The 13,391-nt window shown below is 39.4% G+C and overlaps 1 protein-coding gene across 1 annotated transcript in view; it reads left to right on the forward strand.

Moving 5' to 3' along the window:
- Positions 1-254: 254 nt before the first annotated feature.
- Positions 255-13,391, forward strand: part of LOC119962886 (zeta-sarcoglycan) — a 1,211,045-nt gene continuing 1,197,908 nt past the window's right edge. Inside the window, exon 1 of the mRNA XM_038791120.1 lies at positions 255-1,028. The gene's annotated coding sequence lies outside the window, so the exon portion shown is untranslated. The remainder of the gene's footprint in view (positions 1,029-13,391) is intronic.

The raw sequence follows: 13,391 nt of genomic DNA on the forward strand, positions 1-13,391 counted from the left end.
TTGCAGTCTCCCCTATTAGAACGAGGAGCAATAGATTTTTAAAAATACGTTATTTTAAAAAAAAGTTTATTTGGCAGCATGTCAGCTTTTCAAACCGATTAAGATGTGTGCACCATACAATAGTGCGTCAGTAAATTGATGAACAGTTACGGCCAAATTGAGGCCAAATGCTGCTTTAGTGGTTAATTCCCAGTTGCCTAATATGTTCACGATAGTAGACGGGCATTAAGACCAGTAGGAGCACTGCTGTTGAAGAATATCAGCGCTGCCGACTTACAAGAAACCCCTCAGTGTCTTAAAAAGACAGGAGTGTAGTCACCTGGTGGTCAAGGGCAGTAAAACACAAGTGAATCAGCCCTTGTTTGCTACAGATGCTCCTTTCTGCCTCCGCTTCCTGCTCTCTCGCTTTGCTGAGAATGTTAAAATGAGAGCATTTCCTCTGGTTCTCTGGTATTATCTTGTGAATATTATCAGCTGTCAGCAGTTTCAGTTTGAAGTCAGCTCTCGGCATTGTTTCTAACCTCGGCCGGCAAAATTGATCATGCTAATGGCTCGCAGCTGATCAGATATGAAATTAGATCCTACATCAGCATAATGGAGAAAGCCTCTCACCATCTACTGTACTCGCCAGTTTAAGTATTTGTGTTCCTGTAAATTGCCGCATGATGCCATACAAGGGAGATGGTTGTTAATGATGCAACGATTTTCTGGCATTTAGTTTCCCAGTAAAGACAATCTTTCTCTTCCCGAAAGAGGAATTCTCTTTTTGATTACCCGAGACGTGATCTGCTGGCTAAGGAGCATTATCTGCTTTTGCAAAAGAAATCCCGGGGAAGAAAAGTGTTTTTTTTTTAAACACTGGAGGCGTGATCTATGGGAATAAGACTGAGCGGAACCCGGGCTCGGCAGTGGACGATGCTGAGTTTGAGCTGGGAATTGCAAGTCTAGATTTTTCCAACTTTCCACTTCTTCATTCCGCCTCTCTCCTGCAATTCGGTACACCAATCCTGGATCCCAAAGAGTTAAAGGTATGTGACATCAGTGATTAGAAAAATCTTGTTGCTCATCACCGGCAAGTTCCAGGTAGGTGACAAAATTGTCATCAATTGTGTCAACGTTCCGAGGGTCTGTAAATGGAAAAAGAGCCTAACGACCGCCGGGAATATTTGCATATCGACAAATAAACCATAATCCTCAGAACTATCCCGACTTCTTCTCCAATTTTCTCCCCGTTCAGTGTTTATTTCTCTCCTCTCGCTTTCTCTGTTGAATGATTCTCCTCTCCACTCCGTGCTTCTTCCCGTTTCTAATTCTCAAGCTTCTCATTCCTCACAATCTGCATTTGTGTGACCGCATGCAGTTTGGAGAGAGCGGAAAACGAGCGGTGGTTTTATTTGAGTTAATGTGCAACTATAAAAGTTGTTTTCTCAAGCCTAATGTATAATTGATATCGATTTCTCCACTGGATGCAACCTCTTTACTGTGTGTCAAGGGGCTTGCGTGTGTCTGCCTGATGTGTTCCTTCTGGGATTCGCTGTACTGTAGTTGGAGGAAATGTTGGCGGGTTCAGTGCAGTGTGCGATGAATGTTCGGTTTTATTTGGGATGATTGGTGGGATCTCGCCCATCGGCGCTCGAATTTGAACGTGTTTCAGTGTGGTGACCAACACAGAGCGGAGAAAAAAACCTGATGAGGTTAATAATACTTCAAACTGCTTCGCTGTGGGTGGTCTGCCAGTGATGCGTTGCGACTGCTAGTTGTTTTTCGTATCAAATTAGTTTAATTTTAATGGTAATCTCAATATTGTGGAAATACAATGCGAACTTTTACTGCTGTATTGGGAATGATTTGATTCTGTGCACGGAAATGCCAAGAAGCCAATCTGTGCTTTGAGAGTTCATTCAGAGCTTTGACTGGGTCTGCCTTCCTTTTGGTCAGTCCCTATTCGATCTACCCTTGCATGCCTTACTCGCCTTCAAGTTTTTTTTTACTGCAGCTCTTGGAGACTTGTCACTGTCCCTTGAACACCGGGAGACTTTCGAGCCCCAATTTCAATCGAATTAGGTATGGACGTCAGTGGCTTATGCACGCACACACACACACACACATGAAGATGTGGTGAGTTGGATGGCCGAACAACACTTTGCTGAACATTTAGAAAATAGAAATTCTAGAAAATATGGGAGGGAAAAGATGAAGAGATTCGGTGAGCACATTGGACAACTGATTCCTTGCGTCTAACCTGGGCCAAAAAGTCAGGGATTCCCAAGGCTGACATTTCCCGAGACATTTCTCAAACTGGAGAGTATGTATGCTTGCTAAAGCCAGTCATTTCATCTAATACAGTGTGTTTAAATATTGTGCGTACAACTCTAGTAATCACCCACGTTAGTTCAATTTTACTTCATGCTCTGTTAGTACTTATGGGTTCAATAATTTTGCTTTATTGAAAAAGGAGTGGATTGCTAAATGATTTTTTTGTGAATGCTATTTAATTTTGTCCCTCCCTCAGAAAAAAACATACGTCTGTAGATTTGCGAAGCTGAGCATTATAATGTAGGACTGAAGGGAAGTAGCCATCATCAGAATGTTAATACATGGCTTACACAGAATATGCAAGGACATTGTGGTATTTCACTGATGTAACAAGCAATATACATGTTTGGTTATATTTGCATCATGTAAATTATTACCTTGAAATTGTCAATTTTCATATGGGCATTGGCAAGGTTTGAAATATGGTTATATCTATTTCTGGTGGGAAATAGAGGGTTGGATTCATTTTGAGTTCTCATCACAATTGTCACTATTAAATCCTTAATGAAAAATGGAATTAGCTAATGCTGTCTTGGGCATACCTTTCATGGTATAGCCAATTCTGACATTTTCATTATAAACTTACAGTGGGCTCCTGACCCAATCCCTTTTCTCTACCTTTATTTCTTTACCTCTGTCTCTCGTGTTTTTGCTCCCTTTCTTCTCTTCTTTCTAGTCCTGTTTCTCCCTTCTTTTTCTTTCCAACACCAATAAATGCAGTCTTCTTTTCATTTACTGTTTATTTCCTTCTGTACCACTCAATATCAATTGCTGATGAGAGAAATTTGATAACATTCTATAGGTCATGCACACACATTCAACATGTTTTATAAAAACAATGCATTACAAATTTCTGCACCAATACTAATGAAGTATAGTAATCCAGTTGAATTAATTCAGTTGGTAAGCAGGTTTAGTATCTAACAAAAGTTCTCAGTGTTAAACGATACCATATACATTTCTCATCCTATGTGTTAGATATTCAGTTAGTGTTGTACCATACTTTGAAGATGGCATTGCCATAAAATATTGAAAGTGTAGTTGGAGGAATATTTTCATTATCATGAAGGAGTCAGTAACAACTCCCAGCCCTGTAAACTTTGGTTAAACAAATCTTGCTGCTGGAAATTCTTTATTCTTAACGTTTAAATTTAAAAAAACATTGGAGCATTTTAAGCTCCTGTCTGAAATTTTCCAAAGACGGACTTGTCATTCATGGTTAGGGTATTGGGACAGGTGTATGGCAGCTTGTAACCTTCTAGGAAAAGAAGAAAAATTGAATTGGGAAATAAATGAGATTGAACAAATTTTGCAGCATACTTTACCAGGTTGGTAAATTGATAATACAATCATCAATTAAGTGTGCCATGAAAATATTTGAACTTTAAGTAAGATAAAAATCTATAATATGCATTGTAAAGCTTCATAAAGTAGCAGACACTCTGCCTGCTGGAGCATTGATTGCTTCCATTGATTAACCTATGTGGCGACAAGGGCTTTTCACAGTAACTTCATTGAAGCCTACTTGTGACAATAAGCTATTATTATTATTAGTAGTAGTATTATTATTAGTATTATTATTATTGATGTGATTTAGTTGGAATAGGTTACTACAGAAATTGAACTAAAAAGTCTAACATTAATAATGACATTCATAACCTATTGGATCCTGCATTCATATATCTAAACAATTCCCTCTCCTTATGTAACACCTAAATTTTTAAAGGGTGGCACGGTGGCACAGTGGTTAGCACTGTTGCTTCACAGTGGCAGGGTCCCAGGTTCGATTCCCGGCTTGGATCACTGTCTGTGCGGAGACTGTACATTCTCCCCATGTGTGCATGGATTTTCTCCGGGTGCTCCAGTTTCCACCCACAAGACCTGAAAGATGTGCTGTTAGGTAATTTGGACATTCTGAATTCTCCCTCAGTGTACCGAACAGGCGGCAGAACGTGGCGGCTAGTGGATTTTCATAGTAACTTCATTGCAGTGTTAATGTAATCCTACTTGTGATAATAAAGATTATTATATCATATTATGATGCAATCACCAAAGTGTTTTTTCGTAAATTTAGCACACCCAATTATTTTTTCCAATGAAGGAGCAATTTTGCGTGGCCAATCCATCTAACCTCTACATCTTTGGATTGTGGGGGTGAAATGCACGCAGACACTGGGAGAATGTGCAAACTCCACACGACAGTGACCCGGCGCTGGGATCAAACCCGGGTCCTCTGCGCAGTAGGCAGCAGTGTCACTTTGTGGGGTGCTGCCCACAAAGTTTTATGCTTTCTCATCTGAGTCAATTTTTAAGTATTGTATATAAGTACATCAAAGCTACTTTGCATGTGATTAAGTGTTGCAGCAACATTTTGTTTTCTTTCTATTAGGTGAATTCTTTGTGAAAAAGTAGCTGTGTTCACAGGTAAAGGGACTCTGCTTCTTTTGTCATCAAGGAAATTACTTTAGGTTTTGTGTACGTGCAAATTAGATTGGCATGTGGAAATATCTGCCCCAACGTTTATTACCAAATGTTAGCAAATTAATGTCTAATTTACTTAAGTGCTTTAGGGCCCAACATAATACAGTAAAGTGATGAAACACCGATTTGTGCCCATGATTCCCTGTACAATAAAGTACAGTTGTGGCCATGCTATTAAGGGAAGGCACTGATTGATAATCACATGGTATTTTACAGGGAGGAAAATACATAGATTATTTTGTATTAGAGGCCTGGAAACAGATTGCAAAGGAAGGGCACGGAGCTTCGAGCAACCTGACTAGAAGCGGACAGACAAAAGTCAGAAAACAAAATAAGTTACTATTTATTGTAAATACGATTGAACCATGCCAACAAGAGTAAGAAGCTAAGACTTGGCTAGAAGAGATGCATTAAGGAAGGCTTCAATACATAATGAAACTAGATTCAGTACTAGCTGGAATGATTTGGAAGATATCGTACAGTCTACAGTTTGGTCCCAATGGTATGGCCCATATTCTATCTTCCCTTCGTGTACTGTAAAATGCAGTAGAACATGAAATACAATTTATTTTGCATTTTAGTGAGTATTTCTATGCCATGAATACTGAGTCAATTTTAAATAATGAAAATATATTTCATTAGGAATTATACACTGTCCATTGTGGGCATGTAAACCTATTATTGCAAATGACTTTTAGCTGTCAACATTTTGGATTTTAAAGATCCAATTCTCTTGAAAAAGTAAGTTTTCTTATATAAGCATTAGAATGGAGTGACAAAGTTAGTAATGGATGTAAATTGCATGGAAGGCTTTTATCACCAATAGCCTGTACTCCTCAGGCTTTACTGAAGAAACATATGGCAGTGTTGTCCCTTGTGTGGGTCTAATTGGATAGTTGTTTTACAAAGAACCTACTCAGGCACAAATGGTTGAATTTTCTACTCCTGTCTTGCATCATGCAATGATTAATGCAACTCTACAATAGACTTATAAGTTGTTTTTGTGCAGCACGCACCTTTTGAGCACTAACTACCCTACTAAGCTTCCAATGTGGCGGCAGAAAGCATGCACACAATTCCAACTTGAAATGCTTTAATATGGTCAGGTCTAAAGCACTTAAACAAATTAGAAATTAATTTGTTAACATTTGATAGGAAGATGTGGGGCAGATGTTTCCACTCTCCAATCTAATGTTGCATTGGCTGCAGGAACAGCACATCAGAGGTATTTAAAGATCAGAATTTATTTAAATTAGGGTTTTGCGCATTTTCTTGAGTCTGTTTTGAGTTTTGAATACCCCAGCATTTCATTCTCCATTTGCTGAACTCACACAGCATAACCACTGGAAAGGTTGCTGAACTCACACAGCACAACCGCTAGAAAGGTTCCCATAAATACCTGAGTGGAGAGCCAGGATCACCCCTCTGTAAAAGGATGCAGGCTTGTAGGAAGCAGCAATGTTTAGCCTAGGACACAGGTTGTCAGCCAAGGATACATAATGAAACTTGGCTGCGAGCCAATAAATCCTTCAGCATGTTAAAACACTTGGACCCCAGGGAAACTCTGCTCGATTGACAGCTTTGGCTCTTTGATCTATGTTGACAATTTTGCATTGTTTATTTACACATATAAAGCGGTTTCAAGTGTGAGCAATTGATACTTTGAGCGGGATTTTCCATCCGCACCCGATGAGCGGGAATTCCCGCACGAGGTCAATGGACCTTTTACGTGGTCTGCATCTTGCTGGTGGGACGGAAGATTCCAGCCCTATAAATGGTCTGGATGATTGACACTTTTATAGGGTTCTAGTGAAAGGGTTTTTTTTGAAGAAAATGCAAAATTATCAATAAATGACTTTTAAAGTTTTTATTTACACATACTACTATCACTCTTGGGTTCATATGTTCTATACAGTATGGGTGAATAGGCATGGAATTGCAGAAGGTGCCATTGTGGTGGTTTGGGAGGCAAACATTGGCATGAGGGCCTTAGGGGGATGGGGGAATACCTTTGCAAGGTTGGAATGTAAGGGCATACCTTGACATGGGGAGGCATGAGAAGAACCTTTTGAACTTGCTTTTCCAAAAGTTCCCTCATGTAGACTGTGGTTCACGACACCTCTTCAAAAAGTTGGTCCAACTCCTTGAAAATCGTGGAGGATTAGGACATGTCTATCCCCACAATGGAGCTGGCTAGTTGGGAGAGCATGGGGGGCTGTTGTGCCCTGAACCGTCCCTTTAAAAGGCATTCTTGAAAATCAGATACCCTGGGAATAGGATTTGGATCTTGGAAGCCTGTCCTTTTTTAAAATAAATTTAGAGTACCCAATTATTTTTTTTCCAATTAAGGGGCAATTTAGCGTGGCCAATCCACTGAACCTGCACATCTTTGGGTTGTGGGGGTGAAACCCAAGCAGACACGGGGAGAATGTGCAAACTCCACATGGCAGTGACCCAGAGCCGGGATTCGAACCCGGATCCTCAGTGCCGTAGGCAGCGATGCTAACCACTGCGCCACCATGCTGCCCCTCGGAAGCCTGTCCTGCTGCCATTTTTAAAGAGCTCCTAAATTATCCTGACTCAGTGAAAATCCATTATTTACTTAAGTGGTCTTGTGTGGTAAGTTTATTCCATATGACTGTTATCTTTTAGTCTGGAAACACTACAGGCGGGACTTTCTGCACATGTTTCACGGCGGTTTCCTTTGTTACCCTTAACTTCATATAGCCTTTAAATGAGGTCCTCTAATTTTTGAAATTTATGTGCCAAATCATTGGTTTGTATTAGCTGATCAATCTCTTTATGAATTTGTAAATTTCTGTTTGGTCTTTTCAAGTTGTCTCCTTTTAAATATGACAAGAATCTTCAATCATATTTTAAGTTCTGGTGTATCGCCACAACCCAGCTTGTCTCAAGTCTGATAACCAATATTGCACAAAATACTCCTGATGTATTCTAACTAGTAATTTATGTTGTAACAATATCAGTGTTTTTAATTTGCTTTCTATCCCTTTACTAATGGAACCCAATGCTTTACTGCAGCCATACACCAAAATAGCTTTTTCATAATAAAATTAAATCCTTTTTTGAAGAGTGCATGATCGTTCCATTCAGATGCTTGACTCAGTATTATATCCTGTACCAATTACATTTGTGTACAGACATAACACATTGCAACAGTAATATTCTTTGCCCTTCCACCCGTATGTTCTCAAACTCTGCTGAACCACTATGGCATTTATCCAAGTGGAGCTTTCCATAGGCAAGAGAGTGGAGAGAGAACTGTCCCAGGCCATTCAGTCACACTTCCGAACAATTAGAGTATGCAATTAGCTGAGGCCTTGGATGTTTTTTTTCCAGTTGTGCAGAAGAAGGAAATAAAGTGAAAATGAGGCATTATGATAGTAATCATCTGAAAGTATAGAAAAAAAATAGAAACATCTAAAGGTTTGATTAATAAATATCTGTCAGGTGATACAATTGTATGTTTTAGAAACTCCTTTGTACATTATTCTTAACAGGCGTAGAAAATACAATTTTTTAAAATTGCCTTTAATACACAATTTATAGTGCCGTGAAAGCTTTTGTGTGCCGCACGTTGGGCCGAAGACTGATGATTTTGGACCTGAAAAGTGCCCACCCTCCCTCAAATAGCCCTGGAAGGGTTAGGTATCTCAATAATTTGAGTCACATGTGAATCGAACTGTTTTACACTGCGGTGATGCTGAAGCAACTCGAGTGGTATTTTTCATTAACAGGATGCTGCCATCAAGCCTACCTGACAAATGAATAACGAGGTCTATAAATTTCAGTGGCGGTGTAATGCCAGATATGTAGGCTGATGGTCCTAGTGGATTGTGAAATGTGGATTGTATCAAGTAGCATATCCCTTCAGCCGTTCGCAATAGTCACTGACCACACTTAACCAGCCCATGTTTTCAAAACGCAAAGCATATGTCAAGTGTTGGATATGACCCTGAAAATTGGCTGAACAATCCCAAGTGTTCTAAGAATTACACTTAACAACTAATTGAAGATTATCAGTTGGGCTCACTTAGGCTTGCTAGAAGCTACATACAATATGCAGGGACCTGTCTCTGCAGGCAAAAGGAACTTGTCCAGGCATAGCACCTTTTTTGAATTAAACAAACTGTTGGGGAGAATAGTTCCCTGGTGCATTCTCCACAGCAATGCCCCAACCAACTAGAGTCAACTAACCTGCCAATCAGTAACCTTTTTACTTGCAGTATAAATTGTTGGAATTTGGCATTCTTGCATCTGCCCTGATGATCTATCCTGATGAGTACAAGACAAAAGCTTTGTCAGCATGTCTCTTTTTTCAGCAATACTCAAGTTCTGTATAACCAAATGAGTACATATATTCTCGATGATGTCATTAATTTGTTGCAATCTGCAGCCCCACCTGTTTAAGATTTTCCTCAAATATTAAATAGAATATCAGTCTCTTTTCAAATTTTGGGCAGTATTTTAAAATATGATTCCTTATTTAAAATCATGGTTTTAAAATAAAATCCTCGATACATTTGGGTGATAATTTGATAAAGTTTGATTAATACAGCTTTTTACAACACCCTGATCTAGTGCATGGCCAATTGCATCTCCCGTTGACCTGGAGTCGCAACAGAATTAAATTAACAAATAATTCTTAGGAGAATGCCCAAAGTCTTTGGCCCTTGGCTGCTGAATAATTACAGTCATCAGGTTTGTGAATTTAAACCCAATCACTTTCTATTGATAATAAGAACTATAATGAATCATGCAGCAAATACAACTGGTTAATTATTATCTAATTCCTAATTCCCCACTTTAACTTGCCCCTCACCCTCTACACACAGACACACACAAGACAAACAAACACGAGGGGAAGAGTGGGGTGAAAATATTAAGTAAAAGGAAAAATGTAATTGTTTCAGATGGTTGTCTTTAAGCAGACCTTTCTACAAAGTAAATGTTCATATCCAGGTCTCTGTTTGTGGCCTGTAATGCTTTCATTGTAGATTCATTCATTCAGGTTCTTTGTATGTTCAGAAATACATCAAGTCACAGCCTTTCTGGAGAGAGAGAGAGCGAGAGAGAGAGAAGAGGCAGCAGGTCCTTGTCTCTGTGTGTCCAGGTCTCAACTCTGCTTTCCTTTGGTCTCTGGAAATAATCCAACTTGGGGGCAGGATCCAATCACCACCTGTTACAGGGCAGAAAATGGCTATTTTCCCAATTCACTGGCTACCAGCCAACCAATTGAACCGAGTCCTCCCATCTCTTGGTGTCATAAGGTCTGAGTTTTGCTGTTCAAACAGGAAGCAAAATATGCTATATTGCAACTTCTTGAATTCCTCATTCTCTCCGCTATTTGACTTAAAGGTGCACGTCCATTAAGCATCCGTGGATCAAAAATGATAATGGCAAAAATAAAAAAAAGGGGAAATAAGGGAACCTTCAGGAAGAGCTCTTACAAGCTGAACATGGCTTTATCATAAAAATAAGCATTTAAAATCACTATCTCAATCCATCATCTTTGAGTAACTGTTTCAAATAATTGCATTTTTTTATCTTTTAAAAGTAAATTACTCAGGTAAATGAGGTACAACAGTCAGTCGCTTAATACATTTTCAAATGAATTACTTTTAAAAAGTTCAAAATGATGGCCTACAAGAAACATAAGTGTTGAGTAAGTAGAACATAGAACATAGAACAGTACAGCACAGAACAGGCCCTTCGGCCCTCGATGTTGTGCCGAACAATGATCACCCTACTCAACCCCACGTATCCACCCTATACCCGTAACCCAACAACCCCCCCCCCCTCTTTAACCTTACTTTTAAGGACACTATGGGCAATTTAGCATGGCCGATCCACCTAACCCGCACATCTTTGGACTGTGGGAGGAAACCGGAGCACCCGGAGGAAACCCACGCACACACGGGGAGGACGTGCAGACAGTGACCCAGCCGGGAACCGAACCTGGGACCCTGGAGCTGTGAAGCATTTATGCTAACCACCATGCTACCGTGCTGCCCTCAAATTGAATTTGAGATTGTGGCCAATATTGCGTCAGGGGCCTACTTCCAGCGCAAAGTTTCAAAACCAGTGCTTAAGATCGTGGAAAATTGAGTTGTATTGAACACAATTTGCAGTTCAATATCTGCAATTTTTTGTGCTATTCACACTGATACTTGGTGAATTGTGGTGAAGAAAACTGTCCTATTAGGTATATATGAAGAATCGGAAGTACAGGGATGTTCTTGTCATTGTGCTGGCAATACTTATCCCCAACCACCATCACCTAAAACAAAAAATATTGTCCGCATTGCTGTGATATTTGACTTTGCTGGACATAAATTGTTTGCTGCATTTCCCGACATTCCAACAATGACTACACTGGCTGTACTCAAGCCAGTGAGTACTGGCTGTACTCAAGGTCATGAAAGATGCTATTTTAATTGTAGTTCTTTTAATTATAGCAAGACTCCACCACCTATTCATCTTCTGATAGCAAACAAATATATCTCCATCATCCAGCCCCTGACTGCATTGCTGGCACATCTGTAATCACTTTATTTAATTGTTATCTCCAGTTATCTTCAAATTTAACTGGCTTTAATGTTAATTAGTTTTTGAGATGTGTAATTCGTACTGATCTATTTTTGGTATTTTACAATGAATATGAAATAGTAAAATACCTTGGGACAAAATTTCAACAAGGGAAAATGTTTTTACTCTTGTGTTTAGTGGGTTTTCTGATGCGTGCTGATGAGGATAGTATCAGTAAACTGTTTTCCAGCTGCAAATTACATTTTCAAACCCAAGATAGGGGGTTGTGTGTGTAAATTTGACACCACTTGTGGGGATACAGACTACTGAATACCCTTTTGTTATTTAGTGGGCTTTCATTTGCATAGTGTATTGAAGTGCAAAAGCTGGGACTAATTCCGTCCTTCACTCATTCCCTAGAAATGCCTCAATTAATACACTGAAAACAGCATATTTTAATAATTCTTCTTTGTGTTGGTCCAAATTTCTGAATCTCTGACTCATTGGCACTGTAACTATAAATATATTTTAAAATCAGCAGCATAAGAAGGGGCTGATGTAGGCAGAGTATTGCCGTTCTGAATCAAGCTAGGTTTGTATGCTGGTACTGATCACCATTTAGATTTTTGAAGTATCAGTGCTGAAGATACAGAGGATCTCAGAAAACTCGGCTTGGAAAGTCTTATTAACATACATATTGATAATTTTGTATTTAAAACTGCAATTCTACTGAGAATTTGAATATTACGAGTAGCACTTTCAAGATGGTGGTCCTAACCCTCCAGAGTGTAACTTGTTCACACAGAGGCTTATCAAAACACCCACTGGCGTATTTCTTCTGGTAGTATCCCTTTTTTTAAGCAAGGGCTGCATTTTTATTCAATGAAAGCAATTATGAATTGTTATCCATGTGGATAAAAAGAAATGTGCTGAGTATTTAAACTTTTAAAAGCCAACGTCATATGCTGCAGAAAAGTGGGTGCTTGTTCACACTCCACTTGGAACACATGCTCATTAACAAGCTTGATACCAAAGTTACTCCATTAGAATGGTGCCTGCTACAGCTATAGTCACAATATTTGCATGGTTTTGTTGCCGCTCATTAGAACATAGAAAAATACAGCACAGAACAGGCCCTTCGGCCCACGATGTTGTGCCAAACTTTTGTCCTAGATTAAGAACAAGTTAATCTACACCCATCATTCTACCATTACATGAAGGGAAACAATATTTCACACTTTCTTTGAAGTTAATTATTTTGGTAAGCTGCTGAAAAAGAATTGCCAGGATCTTCAGTTGAATTAGGTGACAAATGTTTTTGTGTAAAATCCTGCTGACACCAGGTGAATATGGGAAGCCGGAGATGACGTGTGCACGAGAGCACAAGTTAACACCAAATCAGAGTCAAGAGTTCTGACAAGCTAAGGGCACTATTTGGTACATAAATGATTTAGAAATGAATGTACGAGGGTTGATCAGTAAGTTTGTAGATGATATAAAAATTGGTGAGGTGGTAAATAGCGAGGAGGATAGTTGATCAGATGGGCTTAACAGTCAGTGGCAAATAGAATTCAATCTGGATAAGTGTGAGGTGATGCACTTGGGCATGGCAAACAAAGCAAGGGAATACAGGATGAATGGCAGGACCTTGTGAAGCACTGAGGATCAGAGCGACCTTGGTGTGCATGTGTACCGGTCCCTTAAGGCAGCAGGACAGGTGGAAAAGGCTTTTAAGGAGGCATATGGTATGCTTGTTTTTATTTGCTGAAACATAGAGTTTTAGATCAGGGAGATTATACTGGAACTGCATAAAAGGTTAGTTACGCCATGGTCAGAGTGTGCAGTTCTGGAACCATATTATAGGAGGGATGTGATAGAGCTTGAAAGGGTGCAAAGGAGATTTACCAGGATGTTGCCTGGGTTGGAAAGTTTTAGTTATGAAGAGAGATTGAACAGATTGTTTTCCTTGGAGCAGAGGAAATTGAGGGGTGACATGATTAAGGTATATAAAATTATTAGGGGCTGTGGTAATATGCATCACTGTA

The sequence above is a fragment of the Scyliorhinus canicula genome, chromosome 3, assembly GCF_902713615.1.
Source record: "Scyliorhinus canicula chromosome 3, sScyCan1.1, whole genome shotgun sequence".
Lineage (NCBI taxonomy): Eukaryota > Metazoa > Chordata > Chondrichthyes > Carcharhiniformes > Scyliorhinidae > Scyliorhinus > Scyliorhinus canicula.